This window comes from Salmo salar, chromosome ssa16 (genome assembly GCF_905237065.1).
Source record: "Salmo salar chromosome ssa16, Ssal_v3.1, whole genome shotgun sequence".
Taxonomy (NCBI): domain Eukaryota; kingdom Metazoa; phylum Chordata; class Actinopteri; order Salmoniformes; family Salmonidae; genus Salmo; species Salmo salar.
Window position 1 is genome coordinate 36,843,739 of NC_059457.1, and position 23,447 is coordinate 36,867,185.

General features: G+C 42.0%; 1 protein-coding gene across 6 annotated transcripts in view; it reads left to right on the top strand.

Annotated features, from left to right (window-relative positions):
• LOC106573625 (kelch-like protein 25) overlaps positions 1-23,447 on the top strand; it is a 56,168-nt gene that overhangs the window by 13,257 nt on the left and 19,464 nt on the right. For 2 of the 6 annotated variants that reach the window (XR_001321387.2, XR_001321388.2), the window contains exons 3-4: positions 16,728-17,022; positions 17,127-17,842. The exons of the other annotated variants lie outside the window; for them this stretch is intronic. The gene's annotated coding sequence lies outside the window, so the exon portion shown is untranslated. Of the gene's footprint in view, positions 1-16,727; positions 17,023-17,126; positions 17,843-23,447 lie in introns of those variants that run through there. 6 annotated transcript variants of the gene reach the window in all.

The window sequence follows — 23,447 nt, forward strand, 5'->3', positions numbered from 1 at the left end:
GGTAGTAACCTCAGCAGAGTGGCGCTTGTTTTATTAATTTGGCATACAAGACACTTGTTTCCTGGGCTCTTTATAAAACCATGTAATAATAGAATAGTGCGACGTGATTCACATCTCGCGTCTCAAACAGTTATTCTCAGTGAATTTGAAACTGGGCTTAATTTGGCAAGTTGAGGGTTTCAAACAAATCTCTTTTCGATATACATACATTCAATTTAGTTTATGCCCATTCCTTGGAATTTTCTAAATTGATTAACAATTCTACATTGAACACTGCATTGGCATTAATTACCGCCACATCTGCTATTGCTCTGTTCATCTTTTCCTTGATCCTGACTAGTCTCCCAGTCCCTGCCACTGAAAAACATCCCAACAGCATGATGCTGCCACCACCATGCTTCACCGTAGGGATGGTGCCAGGTTTCCTCCAGATGTGACGCTTGGCGTTCAGGCGAAATAGTTACATTTTGGTTTCATCAGACCAGAGAATCTTGTATCTCATGGTCAGAGTGCTTTAATTGCCGTTTTTACTGAGGAGTGGCTTCTGTCTGGCCACTCTACCATAAAGGCCTGATTGGTGGAGTGCTGCAGAGATGGTTGTCCTTCTGGAAGGTTCTCCCATCACCAGAGGAACTCTGGAGCTCTGTCAGTGACCATCAGATTCTTGGTCATCTCCCCTGATTGCTCAGTTTGGCCGGGTGGCCAGCTCTAGGAAGAGTGTTGGTTCCAAGCTTCTTCCATTTAAGAATGATGGAGGCCACTGTGTTCTTGGGGACTTTCAATCTGTGCCTCGACACAATCCTGTCTCGGAGCTCTACGGACAATTCCTTCGACATGGCTTGGTTTTTCCTCTTGACATGCACAGTCTACTGTGGTATCTTTTTGTGTGCCTTTCCAAATAAAATTAAATTGATTTTACCCCAGGTGGACTCCAATCCACTTCTAGAAACATCTAAAGGATGATCAATGGAACCAGGATGCACCTGAGCTCAAATTCAAGTGTCATAGTGAAGGGTCTGAATACTTATGTAAATAAGGTATGTTTTTGATACATTTTCAAACCTGTTTTTGCTTTGTCATTATGGGGTATTGTGTGTAGATTGCCGAGGATTTTATTTAATCCATTTTAGAATAGGGTTGTAACGTAACAAAATGTGACTGACCACCTTGATTCTGTCTTAAGTAGCAAAATTATATTTTTTATTTTTTTTGTCATTGGATAAAAGCAGAGACACAGCGCTACAAAATGGTACAGAATCATACACTGCATTTCTGAAGAACAATGGGAAAGTAATTCTGCTTTGAAAGTTGAACTTGTAACTAACTAAAATTGAGAAAATGGCCTCTGAATGTTTTGGTACTACTACTGGAGAGCTCTCCTTTGTCTACACCTGTTCAGCATTGTTCACAACCTCTTAAACCAGCCCCACCCATCTCTTTAAGGATTCACATGAGGTCATGTGCTAAACAGTGACTAGTGTAGTAAAGATTACGACTAAAAGTCGTAGCCTACAATAAGGAAAAATTCCATGTAGTGTCCAGATTGTAAAATATTTTTGATATTAGATGCCGCTTACATCTTGCTAAGTGGATGGGTCTCTACAGAAGGTGTAAACAGTACAGCCAAAGGGTTACTTGCATAGTAGCAATATTAGAAAGTGTTAATATAATAAAATATACAGTATTTTACAATCAGTGATTGTGGTAGTTATATGCATACAATCAGGGGTAAAGTGGCTGAGCAGCGGGATGAAATGGTAGTAGCAGCAACGTGTGTGTGTGTGTGTGTGTGTGTGTGTGTGTGTGTGTGTGTGTGTGTGTGTGTGTGTGTGTGTGTGTGTGTGTGTGTGTGTGTGTGTGTTAGGAGAGAGTCATTTGAATATAGGCACTGCAGATAGTGCTGATGACTGGTCCGTTTGAACCAAGCATGAATAAGGGAATCTATATTCAGAGAGCCTGTTCCTGTCTTGCCCTTGACTTCGGTGCAGGGCATGTGATGTCCATAGCATCTTCGTCGCAAAACTCTCTGATCTTCTCAAAAAGCTACATTTGTCTAGCTGTGTCCTGACAAGGTGGCGCTTGTACATGCAGATCATCAATGGGAGGAAGGATGTCAGCGTTGCGCAGCTGACATCTGGTCCCGACTGAGTCCGAGCGCTCCTTGGTTCCAGAGCATCGAAGCTGTAAAACAGGAAATAACAACATTACAAACTTGCACAGCATTAATTCACCTCCCAAGTTTAGATAAGAATATCCTCATACAATGCAATGAAAATTATATTCACCTGAAGTGCTGGAACTGCTTGATCTGTGGCAACGGCCTGAAGTACGGAGTCAGGTGTTGTCAGCCATTGCTTTCCACCAGCACCGTACCATCCTCCAGTCCAACCAGCTGTGGGATGTGGACCTGTGTCACAGTGCTGTCCTTCACAACACCAGCAGTCTCAGACAAAGTGCCAATCATGTTGGTGGTCAATTAAATAATCAAAATATTTTTATGCTTTACATAGCAATAGTTGTCATCGATTCCTTGTAGAGACACCACACTGCTGCTTCTGTCTCATGGCATGGTAGCAGCTTTCTACTACTAAAGTGTTTATGTCCTGGTAATACTATTGCATTATCCTCTGCATAGTTGAAGTTCACCACTCGCTGCAAGTCCTCATGCTTCAGGTGTAACCTGTGTTTGCTTGGGCCAGCTCTCTTTTTGATAGGAGGCATCAGACCATTCTCCTTATACTGTATGACTGGTGGAGAGTCAGGTGTGTTCTACTGATGCTGAAAAATTCCAGATACAAATATTTCCCAGGATTATTATAAATCAAAGTTTATTTGTCACGTGCGCCGAATACAACAGGTGTAGACTTTACAGTGAAATGCTTACTTACAGGCTCTAACCAATAGTGCAAAAAAAGGTATTAGGTGAACAATAGGTAGGTAAAAAAAGACAGGCTATATACAGTAGCAAGGCTACGTACAGACACCGGTTAGTCAGGCTGACTGAAGTAGTATGTAGATATGGTTAAAGTGACTATGCATATATGTAGTAGTAGTAGTATAAAAGAAGGTTTGGTGTGACACAATGCAGATAGCCCGGGTTAGCCAATGTGCAGAAGCAGTGTTTGTTCTGCCCAATTGAGGTATTATGTACATGAGTGTATAGTGACTATGTTGCGGGGGGGGGCTCACAATGCAAATAGTCCAGGTAGCCATTTGATTACCTGTTCAGGAGTCTTATGGCTTGGGGGTAAAAACTGTTGAAGCCTTTTTGTCCTAGACTTGGCACTCTGGTACCGCTTGCCATGTGGTAGTAGAGAGAACAGTCTATGACTGGGGTGGCTAGGGTCTTTGACAATTTTTAGGGCCTTCCTCTAACACCGCTTGGTGTAGAGGTCCATCCAGGTACGCACTACCCTTTGTTGTGCCTTGCGGTCAGAGGCCGAGCAATTGCCGTACCAGGCAGTGATGCAACCAGTCAGGATGCTCTCGATGTTGCAGCTGTAGAACCTTTTGAGGATCTCAGGACCCATGCCAAAACTTTTTAGTTTCCTGAGGGGAAATAGGCTTTGTCCGTGCCCTCTTCACGACTGTCTTGGTCTGTTTGGACCATTCTAGTTTGTTGTGGACATCAAGGAACTTGAAGCTCTCAACCTGCTCCACTATAGCCCCGTTGATGAGAATGGGGGTGTGCTCGGTCCTCCTTTTCCTGTAGTCCACAATCATCTCCTTAGTCTTGGTTACGTTGAGGGATAGGTTGTTATTCTGGCACCACCCGGCCAGGTCTCTGACCTCCTCCCTATAGGCTGTCTCGTCGTTGATCAGGCCTGTTGTGTTGGAGTCGTGCCTGGCCATGCAGTTGTGGGTGAACAGGGAGTACAGGAGGGGACTGAGCACGCACCCCTGCGAAGCTCCCGTGTTGAGGATCAGGGTGGCAGATGTGTTACTACCTACCCTCACCACCTGGGGGCGGCCCGTAAGGAAGTCCAGGATCCAGTTGCAGAGGGATGTGTTTAGACCCAGGATCCTTAGCTTAGTGATGAGCTTTGAGGGTAATATGGTGTTGAACGCTGAGCTGTAGTCAATGAATAGCATTCTCTCACAGGTGTTCCTTTTGTCCAGGTGGGAAAGGGCAGTGTGGAGTGCAATAGAGATTGCATGATCTGTTTGGGCAGTATGCAAATTGTAGTGGGTCTAGGGTTTCTGGGATAATGGTGTTGTGAGCCATTACCAACCTTTCAAAGCACTTCATGGCCACGGACGTGAGTGCTACGGGTCTGTAGTCATTTAGGCAGGTTGCCTTTGTTCTTGGTCTGCTTGCAACATGTTGGTATTAGACTCAATGATGGACATGTTGAAAATGTTATTGAAGACACCTGCCAGTTAGTCAGCACATGCCCGGAGCACACGTCCTGGTAATCCATCTGGCTCTGCAGCCTTGTGAATGTTGACCTGTTTAAAGGTCTTACTCACGTCGGCTACGGAGAGCGTGATCACAGTCGTCCGGAACATCTGATGCTCTCATGCATGCCACAGTGTTGCTTGCCTCGAAGCGAGCATAGAAGTGATTTAGCTCGTGTCACTGGGCAGCTCGTGGCTGTGCTTCCCTTTGTAGTTTGTAATAGTTTGCAAGCCCTACCACATAAGACGAGCGTCGGAGCCGGTGTAGTATGATTCAATCTTAGCCCTGTATTGACGCTATGCCTGTTTGATGGTTCGTCGCAGGGCATCCGGGTTAGAGTCCCGCTCCTTGAAGCGGCAGCTCTACCCTTTAGCTCATGTTGCCTGTAATCCATGGCTTCTGGTTGGGGTATGTACATACAGTCACTGTGGGGACGACGTCCTCGATGCACTTATTGATATAGCCCGTGACTGATGTGGTGTTCTCCTCAGTGGAATCGGAAGAATGCCAGAACATGTTCCAGTCTGTGATAGCAAAATAGTCCTGTGGTTTAGCATCTGCTTCATCTGACCATTTTTTTTATAGACCGAGTCGCTGGTGCTTCCTGCTTAAATTTTTGCTTGTAAGTAAGAGTTGTGATCGGATTTACCAAATGGAGGGCAAGGGAGGCTTTGTACACGTCTGTGTGGAGTACAGGTGATCTAGAATTTTTTTTTTTTCCCCTCTGGTTGCACATTTAACATGTTGATGGAAATTTGTTAGAACTGATTGAAGTTTCCCTGCATTAAAGTCTCCGGACACTAGGAGGGCCGCCTCTGGGTGAGTGGTTTCCTGTTTGCTTATTTCCTTATACAGCTGACTGAGTGCGGTCTTAGTGCCAGCATCTGTCTGTGGTGGTAAATAAACAGCCACAAAGTATAGCTGAGAACTCTCTAGACAAGTAGTGTGGCCTGCAATTTATCGCAATATACTCTACTTCAGGCGAGCAAAATCTCGAGACTTCCTTAGATTTCGTGCACCAGCTGTTGTTTACAAATATGCACAGACCGCCCCCCATCGTCTTACTGGAGTGTGCTGTTCTATCTTGCCGGTGTAGCGTATATCCCGCTAGCTGAATATCCATGTCGTCGTTCAGCCACGATTCCGTGAAACATAGGATATTACAGTTTTTGATGTCCCGTTGGTAGGATATATAACCAGGTGTGTGTGTGTGTGTGTGTGTGTGTGTGTGACTGACTACGGCTAACTTGATGTGTCGTCAGCTAGCTAACAGTAAGCTTTAAATTGGTCTTTTGTTTAGACATGTAGCTAGCTAAACAATGCACTATAATCCAAATCCATTGAGTACTAGCACTACAAACTGTCATAGCTAGCTAAAGTTGTTAGCTAGCTAAGATTAGGCTATAACTACCACTGCGAAATTGCATTTTGAGATCACTACACACAGATCATACACGTAATGTTAGCTAGCAAGCCAGCCATCTAACATCAGTTAGCTAATAGTAAGCTTTATCTTTCAATGAAAACAACTTTTGACAAAATTAGAAACGTATGTTTGCAACTGTAGCTACACTCTTACCCGTATACATGGATGAACGTTTCACGGCAGACTGCAACCCCTTCATTAAATAAGACGTCCTGGGTTGTTTCTGTTTTGTTTGTACAGCTTGCTTGGCTCGTGTCAAGTCACCCGTGTGCAATGCCATAATCATCTTAAGCTTTAGCCCCCACCCTAACTCTGACCATCTTTACTCACCCTAGCAGTGCTGGTTAGGCTGTTTTCATGTTTTCCAGAGCGTTGGTGACTGTAACTGCTCCTGGCAACAATTGCGTTTTATTTATTTTTTTATATTTTTTTGCCAACATTTACTGTCCCTGGCCATATTGCACGGGTGTTGAGCGTTTGTAAATTCAGTTATTCTGCGCTCTGGCACGCTTGGATGAGAGTGCTCTGAAACACTTGTTGCAGTGACATATTGAAATGGATACTAGCATAAGTGGAGTCTTTTTTTTAAGTTTTACTATTACTATGTGATACATTAAAAATGCCGTGTTAGACTGGATTACCTACACATACTGACCAGCTCAACTAGACAGAAGCGTGCTATATGGCAGAACAATCCAAAATCATCTCTTGCCGTGTCAAGCCAACTCATTATCTCAGCCAATCATGGCTAGCGGGAAGGTTCCTTGCTTTTTCTGTGGCTTAACCAACTAGGCTCATTATTTTATTCATATTTACAGATGGCATACAAGTTTGTTATTAAGTCACATGAAAGTTCACATGTTCCAGAGGTCATTTCTGCCAAAAAACGCATTTTGATAAAAAAAAAATAATAAAAACATTTACATTCAAACGGCTCTCCTGTGAAGTAGTGACCGGCAACATACGCCTAGTTTCCTGAAACAGGTGTCGTGGAATTAATTGGGTAACATAGATAATTAAGATGTTTTTTATTAGTATAATATGCTTATTTGAGGTACTTGTCATTAGAAAGTGTCCATTGGACTCTGGTGTCTTTTCAGTTGCACGTCTACCTTAGCTGGGGCTCAGACACTTGGGGCCCAGAGAGGGGAGAGGTCAGACTTGTCGTCATGGGAATGTGTCTTTAACTATTTCTTAAACCATGTGAAGGGATGCGTGATTAATGGGGAACCAATGACTTCTCTCCACAATGTCTGTGAGCAAGTCACTCTCTCCTTTTCTTTATTGTGGGGAGGATTATGGCAGTAAATGGACCCTTGTATGTCCTCTCTTAGATCTCACACTTATCCTGGGATATTATATGGCCTAGAGGCTCACTCCCTCCAGTGAGCCTGTCCAGGAGTAGGGTCAAGAGGGGGTTTGCTTGAGATGGGAGTATCTAGAGTTGACAATTGATATATGCCATTGGATGAAATAGTTCTGTTCAATACCGTACCAGGGAGGGACAGTTCTAAGGAGACCAGATACTGGGCTATACCATTAATCCTGTTGACATAGCATTTACTGTCTGTGTTTTATGGATATCTGTCATACAAAACTTAACCTTTGAACTGTTACTAAGTATCTGTGGTTTGTCAATGTACGTTGAAGGGGGTGTATCGTTGCTATAAAAGATCCATGTAGCCATTGGGTAATCACCTTGTTCATTCGAGAGAGTGCATTATTGAAGGTCAAGTACTTTTGCAAAAGTATCTTAATTAAGTATTAAAGATGTTGTTTTAACTCAGACTGGTGTGTTTGTAACTCCTCATTTGGTAATGTGGAGAAATTAGCCACCACACAGGTCACAAATGTGGAAAAATTAAAGGGGTCTGAATACATTCCGAAGGCACTGTAATATGTGACACTTGTCATAATTAGGTTTTAGTCCAGAGAGGTTAGAAAAGTGATCAAGATATTCAATGAGACTGTGCAGAGACCCAGATTGCAGACTTAAGAACTTTTGTTTTTAACCTTAGATTTCTAACACCTTGATGTTCTTGTTGCACTTAATTTTAATAACTAGCATTTTGATGGCCATAATAGATATGGAGACAACTGACAGCCTTGTTTTACTCCTCTTAAAATACTTTAAGTAACAATTTATTTACTATTTTACACTTGCTGTACATACAATTGGTTAAAGTTATGAGATTCACTGAAATTAAAGTAATCCAGGCATTTTTTTAATAAATTCTAGTCGTACTTTATCAAACGCCTTTTCGAAATCTGCAATGAAGACTATGGTATCTTTGTTTCATAATGTTCCATTATTTGAAGTAATTGTCGTATATTATCTCCAATATATCATCCATGTAAAACAAACCTGTCTATCAGATATTGTTCATCCTGATCAATCTTTTTTTATTCTGTGCTATGCATTTTGCAGGATTTTCGCATCACAACATTGAAGTGTTTCTTTAAAAATAATTATATATATATATATATATATAAATAAATAAATAAATAAATAAATAAATAAATAAAAAGTGGACTTGATTTTTACTTACCACCTGCATCCTGTTTCAGTAGTAATGAAATCAGACCTTGTTGAATACCTGAAAGGTCTACCATTTTCATAGGAGTAATTAAACATGGTAATAATAGATCTTTGAGTACATCAAAGGTCTGCTATACTGCTACTGGTATACCATCAAGCCCTTTTTTTTTCAGACTGAAAATATTTAATTGCCTCAAGTTCCTCCTGTAAGTTGGCCTTCACACAGGTCTTTCTGTAAATGGTGTTAATTTGACGTTGTTTATTATTTTGAAAGAAATCCTTAGTTAGCTTTGTTAAGTGGCGAACGAGACAAAGAAAACATGCTTCAAATATTTTGCTTCCTCTTTCAAAATATAATTTGTTGAATCATGGATGACTTATTTGTAACGATTCTGTAAATTATTTTTTTGTAGCATTTCTATGTTGAAGATTCAAGAGATTGGTAAAATGCACATTTTCTATCCAATTCGCTTTATTTTTTGTATTTTTCAGGACCCTGTCTTTCAAAGATAATTTGTAAAAATCCAAATAAATTCACAGATCTTCATTGTAAGGGGTTTAGACACTGTTTCCCATGCTTGTTCAATGAACCATAAACAAACAATTAATGAACATGCACCTATGGAACGGTCGCTAAGACACCTTATAGGCAATTAAGGTCACAGTTCTGAAAACTTAGGCCACTAAAGAGGCCTTTCTACTGACTCTGAAAAACACCAACAGAAAGATGCCCAGGGTCCCTGCTCATCTGTGAATGTGCCTTAGGCATGCTGCAAGGAGGCATAAGAACTGCAGATGTGGCCAGGGCAATAAATTGCAATGTCCGTACTGTGAGACGCCTAAGACAGGGAGACAGGATGGACAGCTGATCGTCCTCGCAGTGGCAGACCATGTGTAACAACACCTGCACAGGATCGGTACATCTGAACATCACACCTGCGGTACAGGAACGCACAAGCCCTCTATCAGTGCTCAGACTGTTCGCAATAGGCTGAGAGAGGCTGGACTGGGGGCTTGTAGGCCTGTTTTAAGGCAGGTCCTCACCGGAAGCAACGTCACCTATGGGCACAAACCCACCATCGCTGGACCAGACAGGACTGGCAAAAAGTGCTCTTCACTGACGAGTCGAGGTTTTGTCTCACCAGGGGTGATGGTCGGATTTGCGTTTATCGTCGAAGGAATGAGTGTTACACCGAGACCTGTACTCTGGAGCGGGATCGATTTGGAGATGGAGGATCCGTCATGGTGTATCACCGCATCATCAGACTGAGATTGTTGTCATTGCAGGCAATCTCAATGCTGTGCGTTACAGGGAAGACATCCTTCCTCATGTGGTACCCTTCCTGCAGGCTCATCCTGACATGACCCTCCAGCATGACAATGCCACCAGCCATACTGCTCGTTCTGTGCGTGATTTCCTGCAAGACAGGAATGTCAGTGTTCTGCCATGGCCAGCGACTAGCCCGGATCTCAATTCCATTGAGCACGTCTGGGACCTGTTGGCTTGTAGGGTGAGACCTAGGGCCATTCCCCCCCGAAATGTCCGGGCACTTGCAGGTACCTTGGTGGAAGAGTGGGGTAATGTCTCACACCAAGAACTGGCAAATATGGTGCAGTCCCTGGTTTGAATGCAGGCTGCATCACATCCGGTCTATTGTGACGCCTCTAGCACTGAGATGCATGGCCAAAAGTATGTGAACACCCCTTCAAATTAATGGATTTGGCTATTTCAGCCCCAGCTGTTGCTGATCTGTGTATAAAATCGAGCACACGCCCATGCACTCTCCGTAGACCAACATTGGAAGTAGAATGGCCCGTACTGAAGAGCTCAGTGACTTTCAATGTGGCACCATTATAGCATGCTACCTTTCCAAGTAGTCAGTTTGTCAAAACCTTTCCAAAGTGAATGATGACTGGGGCGAGTACTCCTTTTTTTAAAAGCTGTACAATCTCTGTTTTGCAAGTATCAGTCATTTGGTCAGTAAAGGTATTACATTCAGCTTTGCTGTGTGTTATGGCTGATCACAAGGAAATCAGTCAATTGAAATTGGGAGACTGGCTTACGCACTGGGGAGCAAGGTCCAGCCAATCAATTATTTTTCGTTGCCCACACAAGGGCTTTATTACAGACAAACATTCTTCAGTTTCATCAGCTGGCCAGGTGGCTGGTCTCAGAAGATCCCGCAGATCAAGAAGCTGGATGTGGAGGTCCTGGGCTGGTGTGGTTACACGTGGTTGTGAGGCCGGTTAGACGTACTGCCTAATTTTAAAAAATGACATTGGAGGAGGCTTACGGTAGAGAAATGATCTGGCAACAGCTCTGGTGGACATTGCTGCTGTCAGCATGCCAATTGCACGCTCCATCAAATCTTGACATCTGTGGCATTGTGTTACAACTGCACATTTTTTAGTGGCCTCTTGTCCCCAGCACAAGGGGCACCTGTATAATGATCATGCTGTTTTAATCAGCTTCTTGATATGTCACACCTGTCAGGGGGATGGATTATCTTGACAAATTTTTGCACAAAATTTGAGAGGAATACTATTTTTGGGCATATGGAACATTTCTGGGATTGTTTATTTCAGTTCATGAGACATGGGACCAACACTTGTTGCACTTTACATGGCACTGGCGGAGCTTTGCTAGTTAGATGCTCTATGCAGAAATTGCTCTGCCATTTCCTGGTTGCTAAAATTCTAATAGTTCACCTAATTTCAGTTTGACTAAAAAAGCAAGTGTAGTGTAGAGCCCGGTTCCTGGAGATCTACATTCCTGTAGGTTTTCACTCCAACCCTAGTCTTGCACACCTGATTTTTAATAATTAGCTGGTTGATAAGCTGAACCGGGTTAGTTACAACTGTGGTTGGATCAAAAACCAACAGGAAGGTAGTTCTCCAGGAACAGGGTTGGACACCCCTGGTGTGGAGTCATTGCACCATATAAACCCCTGTGAAATATATTTTCCAGCTGTTTTTTTAATTTGGTTTACAAAACTGAAAGTAAGACTCAAACTAGACTTAACGGGAAGCATAGAAATGGCAATAGATTTTGTGCTTCTTATAGTTGCTTTCAATGATAATTAAAGATCTATAACACACACTTCTATGTGAATTTGGTCAGGACGCCCAAAAAGTTGCATATTGCAGCTTTTAAAGCAAAATTGCAGCTCCATCTGTCCCAGTCCCACCACGTGACATTGTGTTTGAAAGCATGGTACACTTGCGTTACTGCTTCTCTTACCTCCAGTCCAGAGGGATTGTATTGGGTAGCTGCATTGTGACTGCCTAGATCAGTAATCCAGTTCATTTGCCAGAACAAGCAGTCGTGACACCATGCCAACCAGTACCCCCTGCTTCCAGAAAGACTAAACCAGCTAATTGTGTGGCTGTTGCAGAGGCACTACATCCAGATTGTGAATATTAATCATTGAGTGGCTGTTCCAGAGGCACTACATCAGATTGTGTGGATATTAATCTGATCTCTGTGGCACGTTACTGTCGCAGGAAACATGGTGTTTTGGCCCAATGTACTGGTGCTCCAACTCCATGGAGCTGGTAGCTAGACACAGGGAATAGAGAGCATACTAGACTCTGCCTCACAAACCCTGTCTACATACATTAAAGACGGCTTTCTCTCCCCAGAATAGTGGGGCTAGGCATTGCTTGTTCAGCCTGCCCTATGTATATTGGCAGTGGATTTAGCCAGTAATCTGAACAGGCTGACATGGCATTGCACTGAACTTCCCTTTCCTGGAATCCACTGGCTCGTTGCTATCCCTATCCGCCCTGAAATGTCAAACCTTAGCTCTGCTGCATAATGCGATATATTCATTCTGCTCCAGTCTAGACCGGTGTCCAGATAAGAATATCAGGAGCCGTTATACAGCACACTGTAATAGGAGGCTGAGATCCTTCATCATACATTTACCATGAACCGGTAATCCTTTGTCTTCAGAAATGCAAAGCTACCTCTCACGTGAGCGCGCATGGCTGAGGCTCATGCCCTGCAGGCAGTCATCTGACTCCAGGAGCTCTTATTCATCCCCACTTCACAGTAGAAGCCTCAAACAAGGTTCTAAAGACTTAACATCTAGTGGAAGCCTTAGGAAGTGCAAAATGACCCCACAGACACTGTAGTTTGGATAGGCAATCGCTTGAAAACTACAAACCACTTCCTGTTTGGATTTTTTCTCAGGTTTTTGCCTGCCATATGAGTTCTGTTATACTCACAGACATCATTCAAACAGTTTAGAAACTTCTGAGTGTTTTCTATCCAAATCTACTAATAATATGCATATCTTAGTTTCTGGGCATGAGTAGCAGGCAGTTTACTCTGGGTCAGTCATCCAAGCTACTCAATACTGCCACCATCCATAAGAAGTTAATGAAACCTTATAGGTCTCAACTTCCAGCATGTTCCATATTGTCTGAGAGCCATATACAATAGTAGGCTGATGCAAAACGAGTTAAAAGATAATTTGGCGTAATTGACTGTCTTCCGCCTTTACTCATTTTGATAGTAAAGGAATGCAGTCCAGCTTCTGACAGTCTACTAACTTTGAAGGTTAAATCTGCAGGATTATTCATAAATATTATCATCTAAAGTGCTTTAACCCATTTCATCAACAGAAAAAGCATAACTCATCGTAGACTTTCTTGTTCGACGCTGTTGAAGTAGGGATGGGCACAGTTATTCGCATATCCAAACGGACGTTAGTATTCGATTTACTTGCGAGACTAATTTGAGAACATAAATGCCTATTTTTAATTAAAAGGCTTTGTCTAAAATTGTATTAAATTCTCTGACATTGCTACATACAAGGATAGACTATGCATTTCTAAATAGCTTGTTATTGTCGCTAGATGTTGACAGATTATGATTTTTCAACGCCGTTACCGATTTAATTATTTATTATTATTTTTTTATAATGTCAATTACAACAATACTGAATGAACACTTATTTTAATACATGAATAAAATCAATTTAGTCTCAAATAAATAATGAATCATGTTCAATTTGGTTTAAATAATGCAAAAACAGTGTTGGAGAAGAAAGTAAAAGTGCAATATGTGCCATGTACAAAATCTAACGTTTAAGTTCCTTGCTCAGTACATGAGAACATATGGAAGCTGATGGTTCCTTTTTAACATGAGTCTTCAATATTCCCAGTTAAGAAGTTTTAGGTTGTAGTTATTATAGGACTATTTCTCTATACCATTTGTATTTCATATACCTTTGAATATTGGATGTTCTAATAGGCGCTATAGTATTGCCAGCCTAATCTCGGGAGTTGATAGGCTTGAAGTCATAAACAGCGCTGTGCTTCAAGCATTGCGAGTAGATGCTGGGAAACGCAGGAAAGTGCTGTTTGAATGAATGCTTACGAGCCTGCTGCTGCCTACCACTGCTCAGTCAGACTGCTCTATCGAATCATAGACTTAATTATAATACAATAAACACACAGAAATACGAGCATTAGGTCATTAATATGGTCAAATCCGGAAACTCATTTAGAAAACAAAACGTTTATTCTTTCAGTGAAATACGGAAACGTTCTGTATTTTATCGAACAGGTGGCATCCATAACTCTAAATATTGCTATTACATTGCACAACCTTCAATGTTATGTCATAATTAATTACTATTGATTATGGTCTATGTTAGGAAGAAATAGTTTTCGGACAGTTCAATGAGCCTGGCGGCCCAAACTGCTGCATATATCCTGACTCTGCGTACACAGAACGCAAGAGAAGTGACTCAATTTCCCTAGTTAATATTGCCTGCTAACATGAATTTCTTTTACTAAATATGCAGGTTTAAAAATATATACTTGTGTATTGATTTTAAGAAAGGCATTGATGTTTATGGTTAAGTACATTGGTGCAATGATTGCGCTTTTTTCGAGATTGCGCTTTTATCATCACCTGTTTGGTGAAGTTCAAGTAGGCTGTGATTCGATGATTAAATTAACTGGCACCACATTGATTATTTGCAACGCAGGACAAGCTAGTTAAACTAGTAATATCATCAACCATGTGTAGTAACTAGTGATTATGTTAAGATTGTTTTTTTTATAAGTAAAGTTTAATGCTAGCTAGCTACTTACCTTTGCTCATTGCTGCACTTGCGTAACCAGTGGTCAGCCTGCCACGCAGTCTCCTCGTGGAGTGCAATGTAATCGGCGTCCAAAAATGCTGATTTCCGATTAAGAGAACTTGAAATCGGCCCTAAATCGGCCATGCCGATTTAATCGGTCGACATCTAATATTGTAAACATTCATAAAACAATTTGCTTTTTGGGCTTAATTTAAGGTTAGCAATGTCGTTAATGTACCAACACTGGTGTGTTCATTATACAGTGGTCCCTGCAGCGTACGCTCAAACCGGTGTGATTAGAGCGCATATTTAGAACATTGTTTCGATTGACGCAACAGTCAGCGTTTGAGCTGGCCACACTGATTTTTAAAACGTAATGTCCTAAATGTGACCAGTTATTATTTTTGGATGCAATGTTGAAACATCCACAGAAGCCGTGTCCGCATAACGCAATCATCCAAACCGGAAAATGTATGCTACATTATTCTTAGCGTTATCTGAGGAAAGATTGACTTAGCCAAATATGACCGCTTGTGTTAACTTTCGGCTGACAAACCATAATATGAATTGGCTAATAGCAATTACTATTTACAATCACGGGTGAGCTCACCATTGATCAAAATAATGTAAAAATCTAAAATTTCACGGAGGTGTTTGCACGCAGCCATGTGTTTTTTTTCCTCTTTTTTTCGTGTCAACTAAAGATGAGACATGATGAGTTTCGTCTGTTTGCAGTATGCATGTTGAAGGGGGTGTGTCTACAATCATTCACTTCCCTTCATTCAAAGATGAGTGAACCATCCCTTCACCTGAATTTGTTATAACATCTTTGGTCTGAGATGTTTATGTGACACCCAGAATGCATGGTATAATGTCAACAAACATGGTTCCACGTGTAGCTGGCGAACAGCTTAGGGTTAGTTCAACTGTCAAAGTATTTTATACACGTCCACTATGCAAGAATTGGAACGCATGATTTTTTTTTCACCAGTACTTAAAACGAAATATATTATGCTCCATACATGCATATATTTGGTTATGCTACAGTAGAAACAACACGATATACAGAAAATAAGGCATGCACTTTGATAGGAATAGACATGTCCAAAGTTATTATTTCTAAGGAAAACAAAGGCAATGCGAGCGCCAGCCATAAAATGCCTTCTGGAACATGTGAACTTTCATGTGCCTTTTTTAATATCAAACTTTTATGTCATCTCTAAATACGAATAAAATTGTTAAATTACGAACCTAGTTGGTTTAGCCACAGAAAGACAGCAACCTTCCCGCTAGCCATGATTGGCTGAGATAAGGAGTGGGCTGGACATGCCGAGAGATGAATGTGGATTGGTCTGCAGTGTTGCATCTGTCTATAAAATGAGCAGCTCGTAATGCAGTTTTCGAAATATATAACTTTAACCATGGAGAACTGCAAATATGTTGCTACTGCTCTCAATAACATTGCTGCCCTGAATTTATCATATGCTATCGACAAAGGTCAGTGGGAAAAAGTTGTGATGGACACATTTCTGGATGACGATCGTGCCATGCAATGCTAACTCTCTGAAAATAACACGTTTTGAAACCGGGAAACACAACCGGCTAAACAAGCTAAACTAAACAGAAACACAGGGGTTGTAGTCTGCCATGAAGCTTTCATCCATGTATACAGGTAAGAATCTAGCTACGGATTCAGACATTTATACGTTTCTAATTTTGTTAACATTTTCATTGCAAGCTAAAGCTTGCTGTTAGCTAGACAGCTGGAGTTCGATGGCTGGCTTGCTAACCAAATAACGTTAGGTTCATTGTTAACTTTAGCTTGCTATGACAATTGTTTTTTTATTGCTAGTAATGTTACTCTATGGATTGGGATTATAGTTCACATTTTAGCTAGTTAATGTGACGTCTAAACAAAAGACCCCAACTTAAAGCTTGCTGTTAGCTAGCTAACGTCAGCTGAGGTTAAGTGGCTAGCTAACATTAACTTGTGTAACGTTAGTGTAGTTCTCAGAATGCCATTCCGCATTGCTAGTTATAGCCTAATGTTAGCTAGCTACATTGAACCTATTGGTTAACTTTAGCTAGCTATGACAATCGGTTTGTATTGCTAGTTAAAGCTTGCTGTTACCTAGCCAGCTGATGTTAGATGGCTGGCTAGCTACAGTAGCTAACATTCCCTGTATGAACTGTGTAGTGGTATCTCAGAATGCCATTTTGCATCTATTATAAGGCTAAAATATTTATCTGGAATTTGTCTTTCAGCATCAATCAGTAGAATACGCCTGACTCTAATCCACCAGTCATACAGTCATCAAAACACACCAAGTTTGCCTGCGACTGGTGCTTCAGCCTCATCAAGCGGAGCTTCAGAAAGACCAGAGTGAACACTTTGTCTGAGATTGCTGGTGTTGTGAAGGACAGCACTGTGACGGGTCAACATCCCATAGCTGGTTGGACTGGAGGATGGTACGGTGCTGGTGGAAAGCTATGGCTGGCAACAACACCTGACTCTGTACTTCAGGCTGCTGCCACAGGTCAAGCAGTTCCAGCGCTTCAGGTAAACAATTATTTTCATTGCTATTCTTGTCTAAACTTGGGAGGTGAATTGATGTTGTACAGAGTTGTAATGTCTTCTGATTTTTGTTATTCCCTGTTTTACAGCTTTGATGCTCTGGTGCCTGGTGTTGTCGCCAAGGAGCTTTCGGTGTCTGGACCATGTTTCAGCTTCTGCGCATCCTTCCTCCCATAGATAGTCTGCCTGTAAAATCACCACCTGGACTGGACACAGCTAGACAAATGTATATTTTTGACAAGATCTGGGAGTTTTGCGACGAAGAAGCTATGGACATCACATGCCCTGCACCAAAGTCGAGGGCAAGACAGAAACAGGTTCTCCAAAATATAGATTCCCTTGTTCATGCGTGGTTTAAACGGACCAGTCATCAGCACTAACTGCAGTGCTTCTATTCACATGACTCTCTCCTAACACACAAGGCATACGTTGCTGCTACAATTAAATGTTTTTATCCTGCTGCTCACCCACTTTACCCCTGATTGTATACATATAACTACCTCATCAATCACTGATAGTTAGTGTTAATATAAATGTCTTTCTGATATTGCTACTATGCAAGTAACCATTTGGCTGTACAGTTTACACCTTCTTAACCACCCACTTAGCAAAATATTGGTATGTGTGGTCGTAACATACCACAACAATAGTGTGACCGTATTAAGTGTCCATTACAGAAATATATAGCGCATGCATCTGTTCATGTACTGTACATGTGTACCTCACTCAGGTTGCATGGCCTTAACTTATGTATGGAATACTGTGATAAGTGCATGTGTAACAGTTTATAAAGTGTGAAAGCATTTGGGCAGTGGTGTGAAGTATTTTTACTAAAGTATTTTTGTTGTGGTATCTGAACACTACTTTAATTTTTTCTATATTGTTTTGGCTACTTTTACTTCACTTGTTAAGATTTTTTTTATTTTTTTACTTAATACATTTTCCTTGACACCCAAAAGTACTTGTTACATTTTGACAGAAATTGTCCAATTCACACACTTATCAAGAGAACATCCCTACTGCCTCTGATCTGGCCTGCTCACTAAACACAAATGCTTCATTTGTAAATTATGTCTGTGTTAACGAGAGCCAGGGGCACACTACAATATAATATAAGGAATTTGAAGTGATTTATGATATTACTCTGACAGTTTAGTATTTTTTTCCACCACTGAATGTGGCTGGGGGTTATAGCATTTATTTCACATAACCCATCAATTTATACAAGTGTGTCTGGGTAAGTGTCTATAATATTTATCTGGACACTGTTTACCTGGATTTGTTCCTTATTGTAGGCTACAACTTTTACCTTTTTAGTCTTCGTCTTTACTACACTACTCACTGTTTAGCACATGACCTCATGTGAATCCTTAAAGAGATGGGTGGGGCTGGTTTAAGAGGGTGTGAATAATGCTGAATGGGTGTAGACAAGCGAGAGCTCCCAGTTGGTCCAATTCTCAAAAGTGAGTTTACAAGTTGATCAACTTTCAAAGCAGAATTACTTTCCCATTGTTCCTAAGTGCAGTGTATGATATACAGTTTTCTAGCTCTGAGTCTCTACTTTTATTCAATTTCAAATTTTGCTACATAAGACCGATTTGAACTGGTCAGTCACATTTTGGAACAGTGAGTGCATTGAAAAGGTAAAGATATTGTAGAACTAGGTGGGGTTTAGCTGAAACTATTACTTTGTGGCTGTGGTAACTAGTGACTACCCTCACCCCTTCTATCTTAATAAGGACGTGTATATTTGATGTAGGTTGGGTTGTCGAGTTTGTATTCATCCTCCTGCTTGCTGCCGAACATAAGTCCCCTCGTGGTAGAGAGAAATCCAAAAGGATAAGTAATAACACTTCGAACTGTAAAACATTGATTCACCAAATTATGTTAATCTTCAAATTATTTCATAATTCCAATGTTGAGTGACTGGTGTTTATCAGCCTGTTGCCAAGCTAGCTAACACAAGATCCACGTTGGGGACGATGAAATAACGGTAGCCCATTTTTAATGACTGAAGTGAAGTGGGCGATGGCACTGTTGGGCGACGCGAGCGGCGAAAATGGGAGAGGGACATAAACAGGGCGGGACCATAGTAGGGGGAAATTTATGCAAATACTCCAACATCCTTTTGCTATTGAACGATTTAGTTTCCAGACCCTACTGGATTGGATTATACCTAGCCTGCTTGCTAGCACCAACATGAGGGAGCGAAGCAAATGTGGCCATCTGAATTTACGCATTAAAAAGAATCTCGGACATGTCAGACGTGAAAGCTATGATGAACAACAAAACTAACTAATCAAATTTAATCAAATGTATTTATAAAGCCCTTCTTACATCAGCTGATGTCACAAAGTGCTGTACAGAAACCCAGCCTAAAACCCCAAACTGCAAGCAATGTAGAAGCAATGCCGGTGTAGAAGCACGGTGGCTAGGAAAAACTCCCTAGAAAGGCCAGAACCTAGGAAGAAACCTAGAGAGGAACCAGGCTATGAGGGGTGGCCAGTCCTCTTCTGGCTGTGCCTGGTGGAGATTATAACAGAACATGGCCAAGATGTTCAAATGTTCATAGATGACCAGCAGGGTCAAATAATAATAATCACAGTAGCTGTCGAGGGTGCAACAGGTCAGCACCTCAGGAGTAAATGTCAGTTGGCTTTTCATAGCCGATCATTCAGAGTATCTCTACCACTCCTGCTGTCTCTAGAGAGTTGAAAACAGCAGGTCTGGGACAGGTAGGACGTCCGGTGAACAGGTCAGGGTTCCATAGCCGCAGGCAGAACAGTTGAAACTGGAGCAGCAGCACGGCAAGGTGGACTGGGGACAGCAAGGAGTCATCAGGCCAGGTAATCCTGAGGCATGGACCTAGGGCTCAGTTTCTACGAGAGAAAGAGGGAGAGCATACTTAAATTCACACAGGACATGGGATAAGACAGGATAAATACTCCAGATATAACAGACTGACCCTAGCCCCCCGACACAAACTACTGCAGGATAAATACTGGAGGCTGAGACAGGACGGGTCGGGAGACACTGTGGCCCCGTCCGACGATACCCCCGGCCAGGGCCAAACGGGCAGGATATAACCCCACCCACTTTGCTAAAGCACAGCCCCCACACCACTAGAGAGATATCTTCAACCACCAAATTACCATCCTGAGACAAGGCCGAGTATAGCCCACAAAGATCTCCACCACGGCACAACCCAAGGGGGGACGCCAACCCGGACAGGAAGATCACCAGTAAGCCAGTGACTAGGCCCTGTAATAGGGGTGGAGAGAGGGGGACCGGCAAGGCAGAGACAGCAAGGGCGGTTCCTTGCTCCAGTGCCTTTCCGTTCACCTTCACACTTCTGGGCCTCAATCACAGGACCTACTGACGGGATGAGTCTTCAATAAAGACTTGAGGCCGAGTCTGCGTCTCTCACATGAGTAGGCAGACCATTTCATAAAAATGGAGCTCTATAGGAGAAAGCCCTGCCTCCAGCTGTTCGCTTAGACATTTGAGGGACAGTAAGGAGGCCTGCTTCTTGTGACCGTAGCATACGTGTAGGTATGTACGGCAGGACCAAATCGGAAAGATAGGTAGGAGCAAGCCCATGTAATGCTTTGTAGGTTAGCAGTAAAACCTTGAAATCAGCCCTTGTCTTAACAGGAAGCCAGTGTAGAGAGCCTTGCGCTGGAGTAATATGATCAACCTTTTTGGTTCTAGTCAAGATTCTAGCAGCCGTGTTTAGCACTAACTGAAGTTTATTTAGTGCTTTATCCGGGTAGCCGGAAAGTAGAGCAGTGCATTAGTCTAACCTAGAAGTGACAAAAGCATGGATAAGTTTTTCTGCGTCATTTTTGGACAGAAATTTTCAGATTTTTGCAATGTTACGTAGATGGGAAAAAAAGCTGTTCTTGAAACAGTCTTGATATGTTCATCAAAAGAGAGATCAGGGTTCAGAGAAATGCCGAGGTCCTTCACATTTTTTTTGGAGACAGCTGTACAACCATCAAGATTAATTGTCAGATTCAACAGAAGATCTCTTTGTTTCTTGGGACCTAGAACAAGCATCTCTGTTTTGTCTGAGTTTAAAAGTAGAACATTTGCCGCCATCCACTTCCTTATGTCTCAAACACAGTCTTCCAGGGAGGGCAATTTTGGGGCTTCACCATGTTTCATCAAAATGTACAGCTGTGTGTTATCCGCATAGCAGTGAAAGTTAACATTATGGTTCCAAATGACATCACCAAGAGGTAAAATATATAGTGATAACAATAGTGGTCCTAAAACGGAGCCTTGAGGAACACCGAAATGTACAGTTGATTTGTCAGAGGACAAACCATCCACAGTGACAAACTGATACCTTTCCAACAGATAAGATCTAAACCAGGCTAGAACTTGTCTGTGTCGACCAATTTGGGTTTCCAATCTTTCCAAAAGAATGTGGTGATCGATGGTTTCAAAAGCAGCACTAAGGTCTAGGAGCAGGAGGACAGATGCAGAGCCTCGGTCTGACGCCATTAAAAGGTAATTTACCACCTTCACAAGTGCAGTCTCAGTGCTATGACGGGGTCTAAAACCAGACTGAAACGTTTCGTATACATTGTTAGTCTTCAGGAAGGCAGTGAGTTGCTGCGCAACAGCTTTTTCAAAATGTTTTGAGAGGAATGGGAGATTCGATATAGGCCGATAGTTTTTTATATTTTCTGGGTCAAGGTTTGGCTTTTTCAAGAGAGGCTTTATTACTGCCACTTTTAGTGAGTTTGGTACACATCCGGTGGATAGAGAGCCATTTATTATGTTCAACATAGGAGGGCCAAGCACAGGAAGCAGCTCTTTCAGTAGTTTAGTTGGAATAGGGTCCAGTATGCAGCTTGAAGGTTTAGAGGTCAGGATTCTTTTCATCAATGTGTCAAGATATATAGTACTAAAAAACTTGAGTGTCTCCCTGGATCCTAGATCCTGGCAGAGTTGTGCAGACTCAGGACAACGGAGCTTTGGAGGTATACGCAGATTTAAAGAGGAGTCCGTAATTTGCTTTCTAATGATCATGATCTTTTCCTCAAAGTTCATGAATGTATCACTCTTGAAGTGAAAGCCACCCTCTCTTGGGGAATGCTGCTTTTTAGTTAGCATTGCGACAGTATCAAAAATACATTTTGGATTGTTCTTATTTTCCTCAATTAAGTTGGTACTGCACGGTACTGTCTTTCCAAGCTAGTTGGAAGACTTCCAATTTGGTGTAGAGCCATTTCTGTTCCAATTTTCTGGAAGCTTGCTTCAGAGCTCGGGTATTTTATGTATATCAGGAAGCTAGTTTCTTATGTCAAATGTTTTTAGGGGTGCGACTGCATCTAGGGTATTGCACAAGGTTAAATTGAGTTCCTCAGTTAGATGGTTAACTGATGTTTGTACTTTGACGTCCTTGGGTAGGTGGAGGGAGTCTGGAAGGGCATCTAGGAATCTTTAGGTTGTCCGAGAATTTATAGTACGACTTTTGATGGTCCTTGGTTGGGGTCTGAGCAGATTATTTGTTGCGATTGCAAACGTAATAAAATGGTGGTCCGATCGTCCCGGATTATGAGGAAAAACATTAAGATCCATAACATTTATTCCATGGGACAAAACTAGGTCCAAAGTATGACTGTGACAGTGAGTAGGTCCGGAGACATGTTGGACAAAAGTTTAAGTCGATGATGGCTCTGAAAGCCTTGGAGTGGGTCTGTGGACTTTTCCATGTGAATATTAAAGTCACCAAAAATTTGAATATTATCTGCTATGACTACAAGTTCCGATAGGAATTCAGGAAACTCAGTGAGGAACGCTGTATTTGGCCCAGGAGGACTGTAAACAGTAGCTATAAAAAGTGATTGAGTAGGCTGCATAGATTTCATGACTAGAAGCTCAAAAGACGAAAACGTCGGGGTTTTTTTGTAAATTGAAATTTGCTATCGTAAATGTTAGTAACACCTCTGCCTTTGCGGCATGCGCGGGGGATATGGTCACTAGTGTAACCAGGAGGTGAGGCCTCATTTAACACAGTATATTCATCAGGCTTAAGCCATGTTTCAGTCAGTCCAATCACATCAAGATTATGATCAGCCATTAGTTCATTGACTATAACTGCCTTGGAAGTGAGGGATCTAACATTAAGTAGCCCTATTTTGAGATGTGAGGTATCACAAGCTCTTTCAATAATGGCCGGAATGGAGAAGGTCTTTATTCCAGTGAGATTGCTAAGGCGAACACCGCCATGTTTAATTTTGCCCAACCTAAGTCGAGGCACAGACACTCTCAATGGGGATAGCTGAGCTGACTACACTGACTGTGCTAGTGGCAGACTCCACTAAGCTGGCAGGCTGGCTAACAGCCTGCTGCCTGGCCTGCACCCTATCTCATTGAAGAGCTAGGGGAGTTAGAGC